The following is a 24289-nucleotide window of genomic DNA, read 5'->3' as shown; positions in this document are numbered from 1 at the left end:
GCACCGTTCCATGTCTCCTCGAAAAATCCGGGAAATTCCTCGTAAATAATAAGGATAAGGTTACTACACCAAAGAGGAGATATACACATAACGAAACGATAATATACTCCCAGTGACTCCTAATAGCACTAGATCTGTTCTGGATCTGTTCTGGTATACCCAGTCTGGATCAGTTCAGTGGGTGCTGTGAATTTACTATCAAAGCTAGTTGTAAACTTGCTGAATTTTTTCCTTTGTGTTTCACAGCACAAGGGGCAGTTACAGTCTGTCATCTAAAGACAACTCTCCTCCTTTGCACAAAACTACATGCACTTACTAGTCATATACCCTTCACATAAAAAGACAACCACTCCAAAACTAGCCACGGAGTTAATTTCTGGGGACTCCAGGTTGGACTGCTCTCTCGGTATGAACAATGTGATGGTGCCTATACGACACACATTTACATTGTATTATTACATGATTATTATTGCTATCATTCTATCTTATCATTTCATTATAACTATGTTTTGATTGTTTATATTATGTTTACATACAATACACTTATGATGTCTATTTCTCACGTTCCTCTGTTTTGGCCCTATCTGCTAGATTCAGGTAGGTTAGTCGAGACCTAGGTGTCGTCAGGGCCAGACGCACCCAGCACGAGCTCTTGCCCCTGTACTCATTCCTGGCAATATACCTACAAAGTGGACATTGGTGAAGTTTGTCTTCCTCCACCAGCACACTGCATTCTTTATAACATACATACTGGTGGGTGCAGTGCTTACCCACTCACCATCTCCGAAAAGTTTGCTTTGTTACTGATTTGTGCCATGTGTAACCTATCCACCCCATGCACCTCCCTGCTCAATCCACGCGCTCCTACCTACCCCAAAAGCTTGTTAACTGCAAGCTTGCCGCTCGCCCTGACCCTACTCAAACTTGCTTTGTGCTACAAGCAACTGTTTCAAGTAGTATGTGTAATGCGGGGGAAATTATAAGAAAAAGATTATGAAGATTTTTAAATTCGTGATTTATTTTCCAAATGGTAGCGGTAGCGGAGCTTAAAGGCACTGGTTTAATCTAAAATATTATTGCAAGAATACTAATTCACAATAAATTTGAACAAATCTAATTAAAAGAGAAAAATAAATAAATAAACAATAAACAAATAAAGTAATGGAATACTATTAAGAGAACATTCTCCCCACAATCACGTCGTTTTCGACTTACAGCCCAGTTCATTGGAAGAGTGTATATCAATTACCACAAAGTAAATGCAAGAAAATAAAAATACATAGTATAATTCACTACTTCATACAGCCTCACTACACATGACTTGCGCGGCAACAGGCGCGACTTGATCACTTCATAGTTCCACAAGAAAACTCACTTAACTTGTCTTTGGAGCCGCAATGCATTGTTTATGGGGAGAAATTTACCGAATGGTGTCATTTCCCCCTCCCCTGTTCTCTTTCAACACCACTGCCAACACAATAACATCACTTTTCTGCTATTAACTACACACATGGATATCGAGCACAGAGAATGGGTATTCGCCGCTATCTGCTCAGAAGAGGAACGAGATGGTACTGTATAAGTAATTAAACAATATATATGTATAAGCACTATGTTTCATATAAAAGTTACGTTAATATTACGGGAGCAACGCATGCAACTGACCTGCTCAAACGAGGAACGGAGATGGTACTGTGGGAACATTATCCATTCGTCTTTCTCACAGGTTCACAATTATTAGCAGTCGTCACAATAGGACTGGCATGGACGCAATTAAAAATTATTTAATTGACATTACTACTGTGTTACATGAATGAAAGACATTTTTTTTCGAACAGCTCATTTCTCCCTCTACCAACTGGAGTGAAAAAATTCGTGTTAGACATTTAGTTATGCAGCACTAGAATTTAGTATTTTTAAATTCACTGATGGTTACTCTCTCTCTCTCTCTCTCTCTCTCTCTCTCTCTCTCTCTCTCTCTCTCTCTCTCCGAGAGACGGTATCATTACGGTCTGTGTCTGTCAGACAGTAAGCCTTCGGTCTCTACTATCCACGTGTGTGTGTAGTTACATTTATAACATTGATAATTAATAAATTTAGTATAATATTAATGTCCCTGGCACTACACAAGATTTTCCTCTCCTAAAATAAGTTTTCACTCTACTTAAACTAGTATATTCATCCTCCATCCACGGACGGGATTACGAATTTCACTTGGCCCTTGGAAATTTACATTTCTTTTCATTTAATTCATTACACATTTGATACAATAGCCTTGTTTAACCATCACTCTAGAATGTCCCTTGGGGACATCACACCAGATTTTTTTAAAGTATCTAGGGAAAAAAGTCTTCCACCCAGGCAGCCTCTTCGTTCACCATCAGTTTGAAACTTGTAGTTTTGTTTAAAGAAAGAAAGTTGTCTTTGGAGAGCAGGCTGTGATTCGTCTCTAGAGTTGTGAGATACAAAGGTATCAGTGGTATCTCGTTTTACTCATAGTGACGCGCCAAAATCCATCTTTTGTTCTTTGCGTTTTCTGTTTTCAACACTCCAATAATTTTAGGTCATTTTCTCATGAGTTTCACAAATAACACAGCGGGAAATGTCGAGATCACACTCCTCACCGTCTACAGTAGGTAATGAGGTACGTGGAGCAGGTCGTGAAAAGAATGCAAAGTATGGTTGTTTGGCGGTATGGGTGTGGACTGCTGCGTTCATAATGGTTTGACACATTTGCAGTAATTTTGGCCACCGCAGAGGATGATCTTGGCATATGGCAGCCATGATAGACTTGAGGGTTCGATGCAGTCGCTCGGTGATCGTGTTCCCTTGAGGTTGATAAGGTGTCATGTAGTACAAGGTGATGAGGAGTTGTTGACAGAAGTCTTTGAAGGCTTGGGAAGTGAACTTTCCTCCATTGTCCAAGACGATTCTTTGTGGAGTCCCAAAATCTGTCACGTATTGCTCTAGTGCCTCTATAATTCCATGTGTGTGTTTTGATTTTAAGGGATGGAATTTTACAAACCTACTAGAATGGTTTACAGTGGTAAACACATATCTGTACCCTTGACTTCCATTAATCATATTAGTTAGATCAATTCCTATTCTCTCTAAGGGCTTTCCTACTGAAGGTAATTCTTGGAAAGATTGTTGTAAACCAGCTGGTATCTTAAATCTCTGACAGGTTACACATTGTTTTACATAATTACCAACATTATTTTTTTAAATTACACCAATAAAATATTTTTGCAGCTTTCAAGAAAGTTTTTTTGTCCTAAATTTCCTGAGGCTTCAAGGGCTTGTAACATTGCTTTTGGTTTTAAACTATTTTAAACTGTGAGGGACCACTAAAGTATACTGTATGCAGCCATTAAGTGTTTCTTTAGCATAGAAAATATTTCATCTATTACAGTGAATTGTTGTAGTATAGTTTTATGGTATTTCTTAGTTGGAACTGAGTCTCCTTTTAAATATTCAGTCATTTCTTTCCATTTTACTTCTCTCTGATAGGTTTTAAATTCTTCTGGGGTGAGGCCTAACAAAGTTGTTGTTAGATTACGTTGAACTATTCTAACTGGCCTGGAAAGTTGGTCTGATACATAGTTATATTTTCCCTTGACGTACTGTATTCCTCTCATTCCTGGAAATTCTCATTTTCAGTATCCAGCGGTTTATTGTGGCTGATTTAGTCTTTCTTTTAAAAGTACTAGTGTGGGATTGATGATCAGTTATGATAGTGCGTTTTGTGCCCCAAAGGTGGTAATGGAAATGACAACAAGTTAGGGCTTCTTTATTTGTGGCTGAGTAACGACTTTCAGTGGATTTTTTTTTTTTTTTTTTCAAAAATAGCCAAGAGGCTAAACATTTCCGTCAGATTGAGTTTGACTGAGGACGCTATCTACATTGGTGTTACTAGCATCAGTTGTAACTCTGAAAGGTTGGTTATTTTGGGTTCTGGTAAGTACAGGTGTTTTGGGAAGGCACTCTTTCAATGTTTCAAAAGCCGTCTGGCACTATTTTGTCCAAGGAAAATTGTGTTGGTTTACAGGTGAGTTTAGTTAGGGGTTCAGCAATTTTTGCAAAGTTAGGAACATGTTTCTATAAAATCCTGTCATCCCTAAGAAGCGTCTCACCTCTTTCACTTCAGTGGGTGGTTTCATTTCAAATACTGTTTGTACATATTTTTGGGTCTGGTTAACTTTCTTCATTTGATATTCTAAATCCTAGAAAAGTAATTTCAATTTTGGCCATTTCACATTTACTAAGACTGAGTTTTACCCCATCTTTTTTTTTTTTTTTCTTTTGTAAGGAGAGATTTTTTCTTAATCTTTGGGTGAGTGTGGTGAAATCAGGAGCCCCGATAATGAGACCGTCAAAATGGTTATTTACCCACGCTTCTTTTAATAATGGAGACAAAAGACTAGCCATGTGACATGTGAAAATGGCTGGGGAGCAGCTGAGGTCAAATGGGGGTCTCCTGAATCTATATGAAGGTACTCCATCACTAAATGTTGTGATATCTCTGCTATTTTCCGCAAAGAGTACTTGAAAATAGACCTTTCGCATGTCTACACTTGCATAATATTGGTGACCAGCAACCTGATCTACTGGTTCTTCTACTTTTGGTAAGGGATAAATATCTGTGGCAAGGTATTTGTTATTATGTCGGAAAATTAAGACACATCTCTTTACTTCCATCAGATTTGTTTAATAAGACGATGGGAGACAGCCATATTGATGTAGATTTTTTAATGATTTCCCTATCCTCCATGTCTTGTAGCAATTTTACTATCAACGCTTTTGACTCTTTTGGGTAACGGTACCTTGGTTCGCGACTGAGTTGTAGGTCAGCTACGTTAATCTTAGTAGGAGGTCCCTTCATTAAGCCTAGTTCATTTTTGTCTAAAATAAATATGTAGTTCATAGTTTTCTAGAAAGGCTGTTTTTAATTCTTCTTTGTGCAGGACTTAGGTGGCTCCAGTTTTTCTGTTTGATTAGCTTGGTTGATTTTTTTCTGGTCTCCTACGGTTGTCCTGAGCTTTTACTTGATCATTGTTAGGTAGGAGATCGTTTTAAATTTCTAGATTGTGGCATACTTTCTGGGGTTGGATATTATTGACTGTTTCTAAGCTGAGATGCTCAAATGACCCTAACAAGGATCTTTGCTTGAATTCCTTTACACTTTTGGTGTTGTTCATGAAGGGTAGTTGGATAGTATTTTTCTCATTTTCTCTAGTTAGAATTGGCAAGTTATTATGGCAAATTTGGGGTTGAGAATTAATTAGTAATGTCTCCCCTGGTTTCTCTTTCACTACTATAGGGATGAACTGTGACTGGTAAGGTTCAATTCTAGTGGGTTTATATAGGTTTACTCTTCTTGAGTTGTTTCCTGGGGTTATGTTGGAAGGAATTTCTTTTACTATCTCTACTTTTCCTCTTTGTCTTACAATGTGGCTGATGACATAAGGAGTATTTCCCCATATTAGCTTTACTATTTCAGTGAAAAGGAGCTCTTGTTATCACATCAACAACTAATAATAAATCTGCATCAAGGTAGCTGTTTGGTACCACTGGGAACCACTATTTGTGCAATGGTCATCACCTATTCCTATTTCTAACCAGATCATGCCAAGAACTCCCCCCCGCAGATGGGAACTGCCTTGTCGTGGTGGGGGGGGTGGTTTGCGTGCCCCTATGACCTGGCGAGCTAGGCTAGAGGGGGCTTAGGCCCCTGCTCTGCCCTTTCGAGGGGGAGAGGGCTACCCATGCTAGTAAGGTCGCCAGTGACGGGCCAGACTAAATGGTTCCTACGTAGGCTGCCAGTGGACCAGCGAAGCCACCCGTTGGAGGGATCGCCCAATAGGGGCCGTCCTGTGCTGGATGGTTGGGTGTCCAGGCCGTCGTGGACAAACTTTTATATCATGTGGGACCTTTTTTTTTAAACGAGGACGAGGTACCCCGTCCACGGCAGCCAGCGCTCGCTCCCATTGTAGTACCAGTAGGTGGTTTCCCTTGCCCATGGAGCTATTTTTTTGTGTAACTTTATACATATGGTAAAACACAAAAAAAATTCAGGTTCTCGTGAGGTGGCTGACCTGGCCCGCGAGACGTCATCTTCAGGTCTGAGTGAGAAGGAGGATTCTCCTCCACAAGGGCCTCCCACAGCAGTCTCCTTTTCTAGGAGTTCTCCTGAGGGACGCATTTCTGCTGCATGTGACTCCCTTTTGATGGTAAATGTTAATCCATCATTTTCCTACCATGCCTTGCACTCACTTCTCAAGGCGTATGGTACGTTGGTTTGTGGCGTACTACAGAAATGCCTCCCGGTAACTGTCCAAAGAGATCGGCACGATTCCTGAGGGAAACCTCAAGAAATATGGTAAGGGGGTGCTAGTTCGAGTGGAAGATATTACGCAGGCAATGATGTTGCAACATCTACCATGTCCTTCTGACAGCATGTTTGAGACTATTAAGGCACATCCCACCTTTAATTACAGTAAAGGTTTGTGCGTACAGTCTGGATCTTTACGAATTTCCTGATGAGGAAATACTAGCAATGTGTCCTAGCTCAGTCCAAAAGGTGACTAAGATGAGGAACTCTTCCAACATGGTCCTTTTCACCTTTTTTGGTTCCACCCTCCCTGACCGTGTTAATATCGGACCTATTAATCTTAGGGTGAGGCGTTTTATTCTTCAATGTTTCTCGTGCTACGGCTACGGCCATGGCAAAAGCTCCTGCAAGGAAGCTTCTCGATGCGGTAATTGCTCAGCACTAGGCTCACATTCTGAGGAGCATTGCAATGCTGCAGCTTATTGTTTCTATTGCCGTGATGCTCACCAGGTACGTTCCAGGTAATGCCCTAGGTATCGCCTGGAGCAGGACATTCTTCAGCTTGCTAACACTCAGTTCATCAGCCTCGGTAGCGCCCGCCGTGAACTCCTGTACCGCCAGAAGGCCGGTACTGGTGCGACATCCTATGCTTCATTGGCTGCACGCTCTTCAGCTGAGTCTGCCGGTCCAAAGACAACTCCTTCTGCTACCTCTCGCTCTGTTGGGGCGGGTGGTCCTGTTCATCTGGCTAATAGGTTTGCCCTTTTGTCTGACGACTCAGTTGAGTCATCTGTAAGAAGTGACGAGAATAATACGGACTTGACCAAAGTCACCCATGTAGTGGATGTCCATTTACCATGTCCTGTATCACCTAAGCCTTTGAAGGGCCTGACCAAACGGCACCGCGGCTCTGCGGAGTCGATAGATTTAGCTCAGCCTAAACAATCTAAGGTTTCTCCCGGTGTACATGATCGTGAGTCCTCCAGGGACCGCTCTGCAATGGTAGCTCCAGTAGTTTCTGTCCAGCCTTCTGTGACGCCCTCCGTCTCAGATCGGGCTTCTTGTGATGAGGACGGTCTTAGCATGGAGACGTCCGATGATATTGTCACAGCCGTCCCTCGTGGACCCGCTGTATCAAAAAGTGCAGTCCAGCCTGACCCTCGTCCTCCGATGACCGGTAGGAGTGATGATGGTTCGCATCACTCACCGGTAGGCCGAAAGGCTGCGGTCCAACGACCCGGCACATCTCAACTCCCGGTGTCTTCTCGTCGTTGATTATTTCTAGTCAGGTGAGTCACGGGCAGCCCTTCAAAAGGCTCGCCCGTCCACTGCACCTAAATAGTCATCTTCAAGCTTCTACAGTGGAACTGTAGAGGCCTTCGCGCCTCGTGGGGGGAACTCCGAGCTTTACTGTCGGAGTTCTCTCCAGCCTGTGTAGCTCTACAAGAGACTATGCTAGGTGATAGTACTTATTCTAGTCCTCCTGGCTATCGTGCCTTTTTAGCACTCCTTTCCTGACCAGGGCCACCACGGTGGCACAGCTATCCTAGTCCGTCAAGACATACCTGTTGTCCCTTGCAACTCAACTCTCCCTTCAGGTGGTTGCTGTTAAGGTCTTTATGGGACGATCCTACACCATTTGCAGTTTATATCTCCTCCTCGGCTTCCTGTCTCCAGGGGTGAGCTTGACGGCCTGGTGCGTCAGCTGACTCCGCCTTTCCTCTTGTTGGGAGATTTTAACGGCCGTCACCCATTGTGGGATGAAGGTGCTAGTAATCCTCGTGGGGTTTTAATCGGTTCTTTTATTGAGGATGAGGGATTGGAGGTTTTAAATTCTGGGATGTTACACATTTCCACAGTCCTACTGGGACTTTTACAGCTATCGATCTTTCTCTGTGTACATCTAATTCTTTCCTTGATTTTAATTGGCGGGTCCTACCGGATTTACACGGTAGTGACCACTTTCCGATTTTATTACAATCTGTGAACTCTGAGCCACAGTCCCGGCCCCACGCTGGGTTTTAGACAAGGCAGATTGGCCTCGATTCACAGACCTTAGCTCTTTTATCCGTCCGCTGGCTGACTTTTCTACTTGTGCTGAGGCTGTTGATTATTTTACCGATTTTTTCATTCAGTAGCGCTTCAGACAATGCCTAGGACGTCCGGTCGCTTTACTAAGCGTCCCGTTCCTTGGTGGAACGCAGCGTGCACTAACGCTGTGAAACAGAAACGGGCAGCTTTCTCTCGTCTCCGGCGACATCGTGGGGACCCGCAGTGTCTGGACTCTTTTCGACGCTGCCGAGCTCGGGCCCGCCGTGTTTTGAAAGAGGCACAAAGAGCCTCTTGGAAAGCTTATGTCTCTTCCATTAACGCCCGCTCCTTTTTTACGGATGTCTTTAACAAAGTCCGCCGAATTGCTGGAAAGTATTCTGCTCCTCCCCCACCAGTTTTGTTGTCTGTTGGGCGAACGGTGGCAGATCCTAAGACTGTCGCGGAGCACTTTGCCAGTGTTTCCCGGAAGGATCCTGCAGCCCCAGGCGCACGTTACCGCCAGAGAATGGAATCTCTCGGCATAAATTTTTCTTCCACTGGAGGGGAGTCCTATAATGTCCCTTTCTCTGCCTCCGAGTTGCGGACTGCTTTGTCCCAGTGTCATGACTCTTCTCCTGGTCCAGACGACATTCCTTATGCCTTTTTGCGTCACATGTCTGACAGTGCGTGCTTTTAACTTTTTATTAAATCTTTATAATATGATTTGGCATAACGGTGACTTTCCATCTTCATGGGCTGTGGCAGTGGTTCTCCCGTTTCCGAAGCCTGGGAAAGATAATCTCCAGGCTACGAACTACCGTCCTATATCTTTGACATCCTGTATTTGTAAAGTGTTAGAAAAGATGGTAAATGTAAGACTCATGTGGTACTTGGAGAGGGAAGTACTTGTCATCGGTACAGTATGGCTTCCGAAAGATGAGGTCTACTACTGATGCTCTTTTATCCCTAGAGTCTTCTATTTGTGAGGCCTTTGCTAATCACCACCACCAAGTAACTGTATTTTTGACCTGGAGAAGGCCTACGACACAGCTTGGTGTCATGGCATTTTACAGTCTTTGTTTAATTTTGGCCTTCGTGGCCACCTTCCTATTTTTATCCAGCAGTTTTTATCCAGACGTCTTTTACGGGTTCGAGTTGGGAGTGTTCTCTCCGAGGCTACTGCTTTAAATGATGGTGTCCCACAGGAAGTATTCTTAGTGTTACATTATTCGCAGTCGCCATAAATGGTGTTATAGATACTCTACCAGATGGCATTCACAGTTCCTTATATGTAGATGATTTATGTATTTCTTTTGGTGCTATTAGGATGTCAAAGATTGAGCGCAAGCTCCAACTGGCAATCAATAGGGTGGGTATCCAGTTGGGCCAACATAAATGGTTTTCGATTCTCCACCTCAAAGACCGTGTCCATGCATTTTTTCTGTAATCGTGGCGTCCATCCAGATCCCAATTTATATTTAGCCAATAGACGCCTCTCATGTGTGGAGGCCACTCGATATCTTGGCCTATTGTTTGACAACCGTCTTACTTGGGTTCCCCATTTCCGTTCTCTTAAGGTGTCTTGTTGGCAGGCATCCCTTCTTCGGGTTTTAAGTCACACCTCTTGGGGTGCGGACAGGGACACTTTGCTGCTGCTTCACCGTACACTTATCCTTCCTAAGCTGGAATACGGTTGTGAGATCTACTCTTCTGCAACGGATGCACGGCTACGCACGCTTGACTCCGTGCATCATGCTGGGGTCCGCTTGGCTACGGGTGCATTTCGGACATCTCCAATACCTAGCCTACTAGTGGATGCTGGTTTCTGGCCGCTCGACCTCCGGCGCCAGTCTTCGATGCTCCGGTGTTGGTTTCGCACCCACCGTCTTCCTGATTCCGTCCCTTGTCTGTCAATATTGCGGGACTCGTGCTCGCAGGCATATGTCACTCGACCGAGTCTCCTAAACCTTTTGGCCTTCGAGTGCAAATCTCATGGCAGATTATCTATCGACCCCACTCCTGTGTACTCTTTCCGGCTCCCACGAGTTGGTTATTGGCAGCTTCCTGTTATCTCATTATGCCCTCCTGCCATGGATGGCAAGAAGGATTTTCTGCCAGCTCTGTCCCACACACGGTTTTTAGAACACTTTTTATCCATTCTGATGATATCCCGTTTTTACTGATGGTTCCAAATCCGACGCAGGCGTTGGGTTTAGTGTGGTTTTCCCCTCTTTTTATCGGTGTGGCAGCCTTCCTTCAGTGGCGTCCGTTTTTACTGCGGAGCTGTCTGCCATAGTCCTAGCTTTACAGATAATTTTACTCTCCCTGTTTCGTCTTTTACAATTTTTAGTGACTGTCGCAGTGCTCTTACTGCTCTCTCTTGCACTGTCTCCCTTAACCCTTTGGTTTTATCAGCCCTGGAGTGGCTATATCTTCTTACCAAACGAGGATATCGTGTTGGGTTCTGTTGGGTCCCTGGTCACGTTGGTGTTCCAGGGAATGAACACGCAGACCGCCTCGCTAAAGAGGCAGCAAGTCGCGCTCCATCTCCTTCCCTGTTCCGTTTCGAGATGTATTTCATGTAATTCGTGTGGCGGTTGCAGCAATTTGGCAGAGGAGATGGCTAACGGGGATCGCAACCTCGAAAATGGGAGAGATCACTCCTTCCACTACCCCTCATTGGACATACTCCCATGTCCGGGATCGCCGTGCACAGACTTTATTGGCGCGACTTCGTATAGGTCACACGTACCTTACACAAAGGTACCTCCTGACCAGGGACCCTCAACCTTACTGTGATGACTGCTTGGTGCCGCTCACCGTGCGGCACCTGTTGGTAGAGTGCCCTAGTTTGATCGAGTTACGACACCGCTACCTCTACCGCTGTCGCGGTAGAGATAGCGGTGTCTATTATATCTCAAAGGTCCTTGGACCAGAGTGTCTGGCCCAGGCCATGACGTTTTTAAGTTTTTGGGAGAAGCTGGCCTTCTCCCAAAGCTTTGAATTTTATTATATGTATTTCAATATTTTATTTAGTTTTATTATCTTTTTTAGTTTTTAGCTACAGTATTGTTTTTAACTGCTATGTATTTTAAGTTTTAAGTTTTATTTAGTTTTAGTTTTATAGTATTTTTAGTTTTTTTACCTTTTTATTGTATTGTTTTTTATTAATTTTAATTATTTTTTTTTTATATATACGTTGGTTTCATTTCTTTTTTTGTAGCGGCGCCATTCTTGTTGCGGCGCCAAAAATCAAAATCCATCCATCCATCCATCCAAGAACTCCCAGAGAGGGTCCTGTAACTCTCTGTAAATTTGGTACTGCACATCTCTTGTCTAGCTCACTTCCAAGTTTATTTACAGCCGCTTCTTTGATCAGTGAGTACCCACTTCCTGTATCTACAACTGCTCTCATGGTCTTATGGTTGACAGCTATGTTGATGGTAGGAGATGTGTGTTCCGGGTTAGTCATGTTCTTTGACTTGGCTTTCCTAGGCAGTTTTTGTTTCCACGCCAGCACTCAATATCATCTACAATAAAAAACATGAGCCTTGGGTGGGCTTTCTCCAGCATTCTCTCAATGAATGCGTATGTAATCTGCGGTGTGAACAATACTGCCTAGGTGGTGGTCTGTTAGATGGTGTTTGTAATTTTCTACTTGTTTGGTTAAGTCATCAATCTGTCTCTTGAGTTCATTTACTTCTGCGGATTCCCTGGATATAGCATTTGTTTGAGACAGAATATTTGGACTAGTAGGGTGACTTACAGGGTTTTGTTCTTTCTTGAGAGGAGGCGTTTTTCTTTCTGACTTGAGTGTACTAACTGACGGGGCATGAGTAACCTTGAGCAATTGTCGCTCATGTTCTACCCTGTCAATAGATTTACTAATGGGTTAATATTCATCAAGGAATCGATGTAGTTTCCTCTTAGCTTCTTGAGTCAAGCCTTGCCACAATTTCCTTTTAATAGTTTTATCACGATTTGGGAGCTTTTCACCCGCGAACCGTGTTTCCAGAATTGCATATTGACAAATAAAGTTGTTAGCAAACGTCTGAAATTACTCTGCCATATCATACTCTCCACTATCTTTTTCTTGCCACGCTCTGTCAATATTCACTTCTGATGAAAAATGACTTTTTGCTAATTGTATGAGCTTTTCCAAACTGTTACAGTTATGCAGTGTTTGGTAGTTAAGAATGAGGGCTGCTAGCTCAGCACTGACTCTCCCTTTTGCAATCTGAACTCTTCTTGAATTATTATCACTATATTGCTCTATTAATTCATAGAAAATATGGAGTTAGATGGTAGCATTAAGTCCTTGTAACTGATTAAGTTCTAACACTGGGACATCTCGTAGTTTGGTAGTGGTGGGGTGAGGAGGAAGTTACCAATTGTTTATCAAGATTCTGAAATGTTTGGTTTGAAGGGCTAACATTTGTTAAAGTTGATCTACTTTTTGCTCAATAATGGAGGTGTCATTTACTTGGTGCTCAGTTTTTCCTAGAATGTTCTAGCTGTTCACAGTGGATCTTCCAAGCGGATAGCTCCAGACTGCTGGATGCTGATGCTGATCCACCCATCACGAAACTGCACCCTCCAATGATGATGTGAAAGACGCTGTGGCAAAGTTAAGTTGTGGAAAGGCAGCTGGCATCTGTAACATCAGTGTGGAGCTGCTCATAGCGGGGGTTAAGGCCATGATGCGTGGTTTGTATGCTGTCTTGACTGCTGTATGGCATTCAGGTTCCATTTCGCCTGACTGGAAAAAGGGATTGGTCATCCCTGTCTGGAAGGGGAAAGGGGACCATCAGGAATGCAACAACTACAGCGGTATAACACTTCTCAGCGTACCAGGCAAGGTGCTTGCCCATTTGCTGTTGATGCATATCCGCAGTCACCAACTCAAACACCATAGACCTGAACAGTCTGGGTTCACGCACGGTAATTCAACAAATTACTGGATCCTAGCGCTTCGCTTAGTGGTGGAACGCTGACGTGAGTTTCAACAGGAGATTTTTTTTTTTTTTTTTTACGTAGGGAAGAGGGCCAGCCAAGGGCAAAAAAAGAAAGTTAAAAAAGGCCCACTTGAGTGCTGCCTCTCTAAAAAGTGCAAAAAGTGCCAAAACCGTCAGCCAGAATTAGGGGAGCAAGGGTCTCGATACCTCCCTCTTAAAAGAAGACAAGTTGTAGGAATTCAGAAATACAGATGCAGGGAGGGAGTTCCAGAGTTTAGCAGTGAAAAGGATGAATGATTGAGAATACTGATTAACTCTTGCATTAGAGAGTTGGACAGAATAGGGATGAGAAGAAGAAGAAAGGCTTGTGCAGCGAGGCCGCAAGAGAAGGGGAGGAATGCAGTTAGCAAGATCACTAGAACAGTTACCATGAACATAGCGATAAAAGATAGAAAGGGATTCAACATTTCGGCGGTGAGAAAGAGACTGAAGACAGTTAGTGAGAGGAGAGGAGTTGATGAGACGAAGAGCTTTCGATTCCACCCTATCAAGCAAAGCTGTGTGACTGGAACCCCCAAACATGCGAAGAGTACTCCATACAGGGACGGATAAGGCCCTTATACAGAGTAAGCAGTTGAGGGCGAGAAAAACTGTCGGAGACGCCTCAGAACACCTAACTTCATAGAAGCTGTTTTAGCAAGAGATGAGATGTGAAGTTTCCAGTTAATTTTATGAGCAAAGGACAGACCGAGGATATTCATTGTTGAAAAGGGAGACAGTTGAGTGTCATTGAAGAAGAGGGGATAGTTGTCTGGAAGGTTGTGTCGAGTTGATAGATGGAGGCATTGAAAACTACTAAATTTTCACTGCCCCAATCGGAAATCATAGAAAGATCGAAAGTCAGGCGTTCCGTGGTGTCCCCGCGTGATCTGTTGACTTCCTGAAGGGTTGGACGTCTCTGAAAGAACGTGGAAAGATGTAGGGTGGTATCATCAGCGTAGGAGTGGATAGGGCAAGAAGTTTGGTTAAGAAGGTCATTAATGAATAATAGAAAGAAAGTGGATGACAGGACAGAACCCTGAGGAACACCACTATTAATAGATTTAGGAGAACAGTAGCCGTCTACCACAGCAGCAATAGAGCGGTCGGAAAGGAAACTTGAGATAATGTTGCAGACAGAAGGATAGAAGCCGTAGGAGGGCAGTTTTGAAATCAAAGCTTTATACCAGACTCTATCAATAGCTTTTGATATGTCTAACGTTACAGCAAAAGTTTCACCGAAATCTCTAAAAGACGATGACCAAGACTCAGTAAGGAAAACCAGAAGATCACCAGTAGAGCGACCTTGACGGAAGCCATACTGGCAATCAGACAGAAGATTGTGAAGTGACAGATGTTTGAGAATCTTCCTATTCAGGATAGATTCAAGAATTTTAGACAAACAAGAGATTAAAGCTATAGGACGGTAGTTTGAGGGGTTAGAACGGTCACCCTTTTTAGGAACAGGCTGAATGTAGGCGAACTTCCAGCAGGAAGGAAAGGTAGAAGTCGATAGACAAAGTTGGAAGAGTTTGGCCAGGCAAGGTGCAAGCACAGAAGCACAGTTTTTGAGAACAATAGGAGGGACCCCATCAGGTCCATAAGCCTTCCGAGGGTTTAGGCCAGCAAGGGCATGGAAAACATCATTACGAAGAATTTTGATTGTAGACATGAAATAGTCAGAGGGAGGAGGAGAGGAGGACAAGCCCAGAATCGTCCAAGGTGGAGTTGTGAGCAAAGGTTTGAGAAAAGAGTTCAGCTTTAGAGACAGAAGAGATGGCAGTGGTGCCATCAGGATGAAATAAAGGAGGAAAGATGAAGAAGTGAAGTTATTTGAGATGTTTTGGCTAGATGCCAGAAGTCACGAGGAGAGTTTGAGTTTGAAAGATTTTGACATTTTCTATTTATGAAAGAGTGTTTGGCAAGTTGAAGAACAGACTTGGCATGATTCCGGCAGAGATATAAAGTGCATGAGATTCAGGAGATGGAAGGCTCAAGTACCTTTTGTGGGCAACCTCTCTATCATGTATAGCACGAGAACAGGCTGAGTTAAACCAAGGTTTAGAAGGTTTAGGTTGAGAAAAGAATGAGGAATGTACGCCTCCATGCCAGACACTAACACCTCTGTTATGCGTTCAGCACAAAGAGATGGGTCTCTGACACGGAAGCAATAATCATTCCAGGAAAATCAGCATAATACCTCCTCAGGTCCCCCCAACTGGCAGAGGCAAAACGCCAGAGGCACCTTCGCTTTGGGAGATCCTGCGGAGGGATTGGAGAAATAGGACAAGATACAGAAATGAGATTGTGATCGGAAGAGCCCAACGGAGATGAAAGGGTGTCAGCATAAGCAGATGGGTTAGAGGTGAGGAAGAGATCAAGAATGTTGGGCGTGTCTCCAAGACGGTCAGGAATACGAGTAGGGTGTTGTACCAGTTACTCTAGGTCATGGAGGATAGCACTGTTGAAGGCCAGTTCACCAGGGTGGTCAGTGAAGGGAGAGGAAAGACAAAGCTGGTGGTGAACTTTGAAATCTCCAAGAATGGAAATTTCAGCGAAAGGGTAGAGGGACAAATTGTGCTCCACTTTAGAAGTTAAGTAGTCGAAGAATTTACTATAGTCAGAACAGTTAGGGGAGAGATAAACAGCACAGATGAATTTAGTTTGAGAGTGAGTGTTAAGTCGTAGCTAGATGGGGGAAAATTCGGAAGACTCAAGAGCGTGGGCACGAGAGCAAGTTAAGTTGTTGCGTACATAGACGCAACATCCAGCTTTGGAATGAAAATGAGGATAGAGAAAGTAGGAGAGAACAGAGAAGTGGCTACTGTCAGTTGCCTCAGACAGCTGTGTTTCGGTGAGGAAAAGAAGATGAGGTTTAGTAGAGGAGAGGTGGTGTTACACAGATTGAAAATTAGATCTAAGATCGCGAATGTTGCAGAAGTTAATGTAGAAAAAGTTGAGGGAAGTGTCAAGGCATTTGTGGTCTTTAACAGGAGAGGTGTCCGACCTGGGGACATTTTTGGTCCCTCCCAGAGAAGGACTCCGAGGCGTTGTTTATTTCGGGTCCCATTTTTCTTTTAAATTTTGATTTCGAGTGAAGGGTGTATGTGTGGTAAGTGCATGTAGTTTTGTGTGAAGAAGGAGAGCTGTCTTTAAAGGGTAGGCTGTGACTAACCCCTTGAGTTGTGAGACACAAAGGGAAACATTCAGAGAGATCACAACTAGGTTTAATGGAAGGTTCACAGCACCCCCGAACTAGTGCTATTAGATCTCACTGGGAGTAAGTTATTGTTTCGGTAGGTGTCTACTATCTCCTCCTGGATGCTTGCAGCCTATGTCAATCCCACGAAGGCATTTGGCTCAGTGCATCGAGAGACACTCTGGTATCTTCTGCGTCTCCGCGGGATTCCTGCATGGATTATTGGTCTATTAACTAGCCTCTAATCCGTTTCCGTGGGTGCTGTAAATTTTGGAGGCGTGTCCACCTTTTTCCCTGTGAATACGGGAGTGAGGAAGGGATGCGTGCTTGCTCCATCACTTTTCAACATTTGCATGGACTGGCTACTAGGCAGAGTTGTAGACCAAAGTCATTGTAGAGTATCTGTCGGCAATACTGAGATCACAGATCTTGTTTTTGCTGATGATTCAATCTTTGCTGAGTCACTGTAAGTTCTGGTAGTGGCTCTAGAGGAACTGTATGAGGAGGCGAAGCCCCTGGGACTCTAGGTTTCCTGGCCAAAGACCAAGGTTCAGATGTTTGGAGGCTTACTGGATGTGTAAGTATGTGGCGAGGACTTTGAAATCTCAGAAAGTTTCACATACCTTGGTAGTGTAGTGCATAACGACTGTGGGTTGAGCCAGGAAGTTGTACGATGGATTGGCCTGGCTCACGGCGTTATGGACTCGCTCAACACGAGTATTTGGCGTTACTCGTACAAAGATTCGGATCTTTAAGTCGTCGGTGATTCCTGTCTTACTCTACGGTTGTGAGACATGGACACTGAACACCTATCTGAAAAGGCGAATTGATGTCTTTGGTACTAGATGCCTTTGCAGTATCATGGGGTACCGCTGGTATGACTTTGTGACAAATCAGCGATTGCTCCGTGAGACTGATTCGAGGCTGATTACCAGCATAGTCCGTTAACGACAACTGCGACTATACGGGCATGTGGCACGCTATCTGGAAGCCAATACTGAATATCGGGTTGACTCTCAGCATGGAGGCCAAGGGGACCTCCACAAAACTCATGGCTGCCTCAAGTCGATGCCTCCTGCTGGGAGTTACTTGGCATTTTTTTTCTTTTTCACGTAGGGAAGAGGACCGGCCAAGGGCAAAAAAGAGAAAAGATAAAAAAAAAAGCCCTCTTGAGTGCTGGCTCTCTAAAAAGTGGAAAAGCATCAGCCAAAATTGGGGCGCAAATGCCTCGATGCCTCCCTCTTAAAAGAAGACAACTCGTAGGAATTCGGAAATACACATGCAGGGAGGGAGTTCCAGAGTTTACCAGTGAAAGGGATGAATGATTGAGAGTACTGGTTAACTCTTTCTTTAGAGAGTTCGACAGAATGAGAATGAGAGGAAGAAGAAAGCCTTGTGCAGCGAGGCCGACGGAGGAGGGGAGGCATGCAGTTAGAAAGATCAGTAAAACAGTTACCATGAAAATAGCTATAAGAGATAGAAAGAGATGCAACATTTCGGCGGTAAAAAAAAAAAACAACCTGAAGACAGATAGTCAGAAAAGGGGAGTTGATGAGACGATAAGCTTTTGATTCCACCCTATCTAGCAAAAACTGAGTGATTAGAACCCACCCAAACAAGCGAAGAGCACTCCATACACGGGCGAATACGGCCCTTATACAGAGTAAGCAGTTGGTGGGGCGAGAAAAACTGGCGGAGACGCCTCATAACACCTAACTTCATAAAAGCTGTTTTAGCAAGAGATGAGATGTGAAGTTACCAGTTAAGATTATGAGTAAAGGACAGACCGAGGATATTCATTGTAGAAGAGGGATATAGTTGAGTCTCATTGAAGAAGAGGGGATAGATAGTTGTCTGGAAGGTTGTGTCGAGTTGATAGATGGAGGAATTGAGTTGTCTTCCTGAAGGTTTGGTCGTCTCTGAAAGGACGTGGAAAGATGTAGGATGCTATCATCAGCGTAGGAGTGGATAGGCAAGAAGTTTGGTTAAGAAGGTCATTAATGAATAATAGAAAGAAAGTGGGTGACAGGACAGAACCCTGAGGAACACCATTGTTAATAGACTTAGGAGAAGAACAGTGGCCATCTACCACAGCAGTAATAGAACAGTCGGAAAGAAAACTTGCTATAAAGTTGGCATGGGAAGAGCCTGCATGGCGTATGCTCCTCATGATTGATTGATTATATATATATATATATATATATATATATATATATATATATATATATATATATATATATATATATATATATATATATATATCAGAATATATCAATCTTTGACTCCTCTTGAGACATCAAGTATCTGGCCAAAAACATCTCTAATAGTTTTCCTACTTCATCTTTCCTTCCTTTATTTCATCCTGATAGGACAACTGCCGTCATATCTGTCTCTAAGGCTGAACTCTCCTCGAACCTATGCTAACAACTCCACCTTGGATGATTCAGGACTTATCCCTCCCTCTCCTCTTCCTTTTGTCTATTTTATATCTACAATTAAAGTTCTTCGTAATGATGTTTTCCAATATATAAGAGGAGGTAGCATACACATACCGAAAAGATCATTTACTTCCAGTTAGGTCTAATAGGACCATTTCAAGCGTTGTTGTGAACTTTCCATTGAAGCTAGTTGTGATTTCGCTGAACGTCCCCCTTTGTGGCTCACAACTCAAGGGGCGCAGTCACAGCTTGCCCTCTAAAGATATGTCTCTTTCTTTACACAAAACTACATGCACTTACCACACATACACCCTTCACTTGAAAAACGAATAAAAAAAATAAAAAAAAGGTGACTCCACACCCAGCCTCGGAGTCCCCTTCTGCGGAGGGGACCAGAAGAGTTCCCAGGTCTGACTTCTCTCTAGTAATGATCAAATGCATTGACACCTCCCTCAACTTTTCTACATTAACTTCTGTAACATTAGCGGTCTTGCATTTAATTTTCAACCTGTGGAAAACTACCTCTCCTCTACTAAACCTCATCTTCTTTTCCTCACCTAAATACAGCTGTCTGAGGCAACTGACATTAACTCTTTCTCTGTTCCCTCCTACTTTCTCTATACTCGTTTTTGTTCCAAAGCTGGATGTTCCGTCTATGTACGCAATGATTTGACTTGCTGTCGTGTCCACGCTCTTGAATCTTCCGAGTTTTCTACCATCTGCCTTCGACTCAACAGTCACTCTATCTAAATTCATCTGTGCTGTATACCCTAACTCTTCTGACAATAGTAATTTCTTCGACTATATAACTTTCAAGTGGAGCACATTCTGTCCCTCTACTCTTTCTCAAAGATTTACATTGTAGAAGATTTCAATATTCACCACCACCTTTGGCTTTCCTCTCCCTTCACTACCGATTATGGGTAAGCAGCCTTCAACTCTGCTATCGTCCATGACCTAGAGGAACTGGTGTAACACCTTACTCGTATTCCAGACCGTCTTGCGGACACGCCCAACATTCTTACATTCTAGATCTCTTCTGATTATGCTGTCACCCTTTCATCTCCGTTGGGCTCCTCCGATCACAGTCTCATTTCTGTATCTTGTCCAATTTTTCCAATCTCTCCTCAGGATCCCCAAAGCGAAGGTGCCTTTAGCGTTTTGCCGCCTCTGCCAGTTAGGGGGACCTGAGGAGGCATTCTACTGATTTTCCCTGGAATGATTACTGTTTCTGTGTCAGAGACAAATCTCTTTGTGCTGAACGCGTAACAGAGGTGATAGTGTATGGCATAGAGGCGTACATTCCTCATTCTTTTTCTCAACCTAAACCTTCTAAACGTTGGTGTAACACAGCCTGTTCTCGTACTATACATGATAAAGAGGGTGCCCACAAGAGGTACTTGAGCCTTCCATCTGAATCTCAATTTTTCTCCGGAATTATGCCAAGTCTGTTCTTCAACTCATTCATAAATAGAAAATATCAAAATCTTTCAAACACAAATACCCCTCGAGACTTCTGGCATCTCGCCAAAAACATCTCCAATAACTTCACTTCTTTCCCTTTTTTATTTCATCCAATATCTAAACCTGAACTCTTCACTCAAACCTTTGCTCAGTTTGGATGATTGATTCTGTGCTTGTCCCTCCTTCTCCTTCTCCCTCTGAATATTTTATGTCTACAGTTACAATTCTTTGTAATGATGTTTTCCATGTCCTCGCTGGCCTATACCCTCGGAAGGCTTATGGCCTTGATGGAGTCCCTCCTATTGTTCTCAAAAACCGTGCTTCCGTGCTTTCACCTTGCCTGGCTAAACTCTCTCAATTTTGTCTATCGACTTCTACCTTTCCTTCTTGCTGGAAGTTTGTCTACATTCAGCCTGTTCCTAAAAAGTGTGACCGTTGTAATCTCTCAAATTACCTTCCTATAGCTTTAATCTCTAGCTTATCTTAAGTATTTGAAACTATCCTGAATTGGAAGATTCTCAAACATCTGTCACTTCACAATCTTCTGTCTGATCGCCAGTATGGCTTCCGTCAAGGTCGCTCTACTGGTGATCTGGCTTTCCTTACTGAGTCTTGGTCATTCTCTTTTAGAGGTTTTGGTGGAAATTTTGCTGTCGCGTTAGACATATCAAAAGCTTTTAATAGAGTCTGGCATAAAGTTTTGATTTCAAAACTGCCCTCCTACAGTTTCTCTCCTTCTATCTACAACTTTATCTCAAGTTTGCTTTTTGACCGTTTTATTGCTGCTGTGGTAGACGGCTACAGTTTTTTTTTTTGTAAATCTATTAATAGTGGTGTTCCACAGGGTTTTGTCCTGTCACCCACTTACTTTCTATTATTCACTAACGACTTTTTTTTCAACAGACTTCTTGCCCTATCCACTCCTACGCTGATGATAGCACCCTACATCTTTCCACGTCCTTTCAGAGACGAGCAACCCTTCAGGAAGTCAACAGATCACTCAGGGACGCCACAGAACGCCTGACTTCTGACCTTTCTAAGATTTCCGATTGGGGCAGAGAAGAATCTAGTCTTTTCAATGCCTCAAAAACTCAATTCCTCCATCTACTAACTCGACACAATCTTCCAGACAACTATCCCTTCCTTTTCAATGACACTCAACTGTCTCCTTCACATCTCATCTCTTGCTAAAACAGCTTCTATGAAGTTAGGTGTTCTGAGGCGTCTCCGACTGTTTTTCTCGTCCCTTCATCTGCTAACTCTGTACAAGGGCCTTATCTGCCCCTGTATGGAGTACTCTTCGCATGTTTGGGGTGATTCCAGTCACACAGTTTTACCAGATAGGGTGGAATCAAAAGCTTTTGTCTCATCAGCTCCCGTCCTCTGACTACCGTCCTCTGACTAACCGTGTTCAGCCTCTTTCTCACCGCCGAAATGCTGCATCTCTTTCTATCTTTTATCGCTATTCTTATGTTAACTGTTGTACTGATCTTGCTAAATGCATGCCTTCCATCTTCCTGCGGCCTCGCTGCATAAGGTTTTCTACTTCCTCTCATCCTTATTTTGTCCAACTCTCTAACCAGTACTCTTAATCATTCATACTGTTCACTGGTAAACTCTGGAACTCCCTTCTTACTTCTGTATTTCCGACTTCCTACGACTTGTATTCTTTTAAGAGGAAGGTATCGAAGCATTTGCTCCCTAATTTTGGCTGACGCTTTTTTTCCTTGTAGAAAAGCAGCACTCAAGTGGTCTTTTTTTTATCTTTTTTTTTTCCTTTGCTGGCCCTTTCTTACATAAAAAAAAAATCCTTCTCTGGCCTAATCCCTCGGAGGGCTTATGAGGTTGATGTGGTCTCTACAAGTGTTGTGAAAAACTTTGCTTCCATGCTTACATCTTGCCTTGCCAAACTCTTTCAACTATGTCTATCGACTTCTACCTTTCCTTCATACTGGAATTTTCCTACATTTAACTTGTTCCTAAAGAAGGTGACCGTTCCAATGCCTCAAACTACCCTCCTATAGCTTTAATTTTTTGCTTGTTTAAAGTTTTTTCCAATCTTTCCTCAAGAGGAAGATTCTTAAGCATCTGTTACTTCATAATTTTCTCTCTGATTGCCAGTATGGCTCTACTAGTGATCTTCTGGCTTTCCTTACTGAGTCTTGGTCATCGTCATCAGATATATCGGTGAAAATTTTATTGTTGCGTTAGACATATCAAAACCTTTTGATAGAATCTGGCACTGCCCTTCTACGGTTTCTATATCCTCTCTGCAACTTTATCTCAAGTTCCCTTTTTGACTGTTGCATTACAGCCGTCGGAGACTGCCACTGTTATTTTCCTGAACCTATTAACAGTAGTGTTCCTCAGGGTTTTGTCCTATCACCCACTCTCTTGCTGTTATTCATTAATGATCTTCTTAGCCAAACTTCTTTTCCTATCCACTCCTACGATGATGATACCTCCCTACACTTATCCACGCCTTTTCAGAGACGACTAACTATTCTGGAAGTCAACAACTCACCCAGGGACGCCACAGAATGCCTGACGTCTGATCTCTCTAAGATTTCTGATTGGGACAGAGAAAACTTAGTGTTCATTGGTTGAAAAACACAATTCCTCCATCTATCGACTTGACTATTCCCTCTTCTTCAGTGACACTCAGGTGTCCTCTTCTTCTACATTAACTATCCACGTTCTTTCCTTTACTCATAATCTTAACTGGAAATTTGACATCTCATCTCTTTCTAAAACAGCTTCTCTGAAGTTAGGCGTTCTGAGGCGTCTCCGCCAGTTTTTCTCGCCCTTCCTATACTGCTAACTCTATACAAGGGCCTTATTCGTCCTTGTATGGAGTACCCTACGCTTCGCATGTGTGTGTGGGGGGGGGTTCAGTCATACAGTTTTACTTAATAGGGTGGAATCAAAGGCTTTTCCTCTTATCAACTCTCCTCTGACTAACTGTCTTCAGCCTCTTTCTCACCGCTGAAATGTTGCATCTCTTTTTTTTTTATCTTTTATCGATATTTTTATGCTAAATGTACTACTGATCTTGCTAACTGCATGCCTTCCCTCCTCCTGCGGCCTCGCTGCATAAGGCTTTCTTCTTCCTTTCATCCCTATTATGTCTAATTCTCTAACGCAAGAGTTAACCAGTACTCTTTATCATTCATACTGTTCACTGGTAAACTCTGGAACTCCCTACATGATTCTGTATTTCCATCTTTCTACAATTTGGCTTGTTTTAAGAGGGAGGTTTTAAGGCATTTGTCCCTGGCTTTTGCATAGCTCTTTTGATCTTAGGGGAAATGACTATTTAGTGGGTATTTTTTTTTTCTTTTTTGCCTTTGGTCAGTATCCCTTCATGTATAAAAAATAGTACAACATACAAGACTGCAGATATGTGGCGGGCTTTACCACTCTCTGCTGGGTGTAGGGTCAGCGGTTATCCCATCTGCCTCTACGCCGCGCTGGGATACGCACAAGAGCCGTCTCTACGGTATCCACTGCCTCGATTATTTTAGTTTTGTATTTCACCCACCATAGAAGACAATTCAAACAAAAGTTCTTGCATGCATTGGTGGAATGAAATTCTGGCCTCAGACAAGTGCCCAGACAACCGTAGTGTTCCATAGTGTGGAGGTAAGAAATTCGTGTCAGTGCGTGACAGTAAGACAAGTATACATAGTAAAGGTTCGACTTTATAAGTGAAATATTAGTGATGATGATATATATGATATGTAAGGAATATAAGTTTTATAAGTATAATGCTTATTAAAAATAGTATAAATCAGACAGATGGGTGGGTTTTAAATAGAAAGTACCAAAATGA

At 43.0% G+C, this 24289-nt stretch overlaps 1 protein-coding gene across 1 annotated transcript in view; it reads right to left on the bottom strand.

Moving 5' to 3' along the window:
• The window catches only part of LOC123504609 (beta-alanine transporter-like), a gene marked incomplete at its 3' end in the record, with an annotated part of 46103 nt that overhangs the window by 6394 nt on the left and 15420 nt on the right, over positions 1–24289 (bottom strand).

Source organism: Portunus trituberculatus, chromosome 16, assembly GCF_017591435.1.
Source record: "Portunus trituberculatus isolate SZX2019 chromosome 16, ASM1759143v1, whole genome shotgun sequence".
Taxonomy (NCBI): domain Eukaryota; kingdom Metazoa; phylum Arthropoda; class Malacostraca; order Decapoda; family Portunidae; genus Portunus; species Portunus trituberculatus.
The sequence above is the reverse complement of the archived record's forward strand: the minus strand, read 5'-3'. Positions and strand labels throughout refer to the sequence as shown.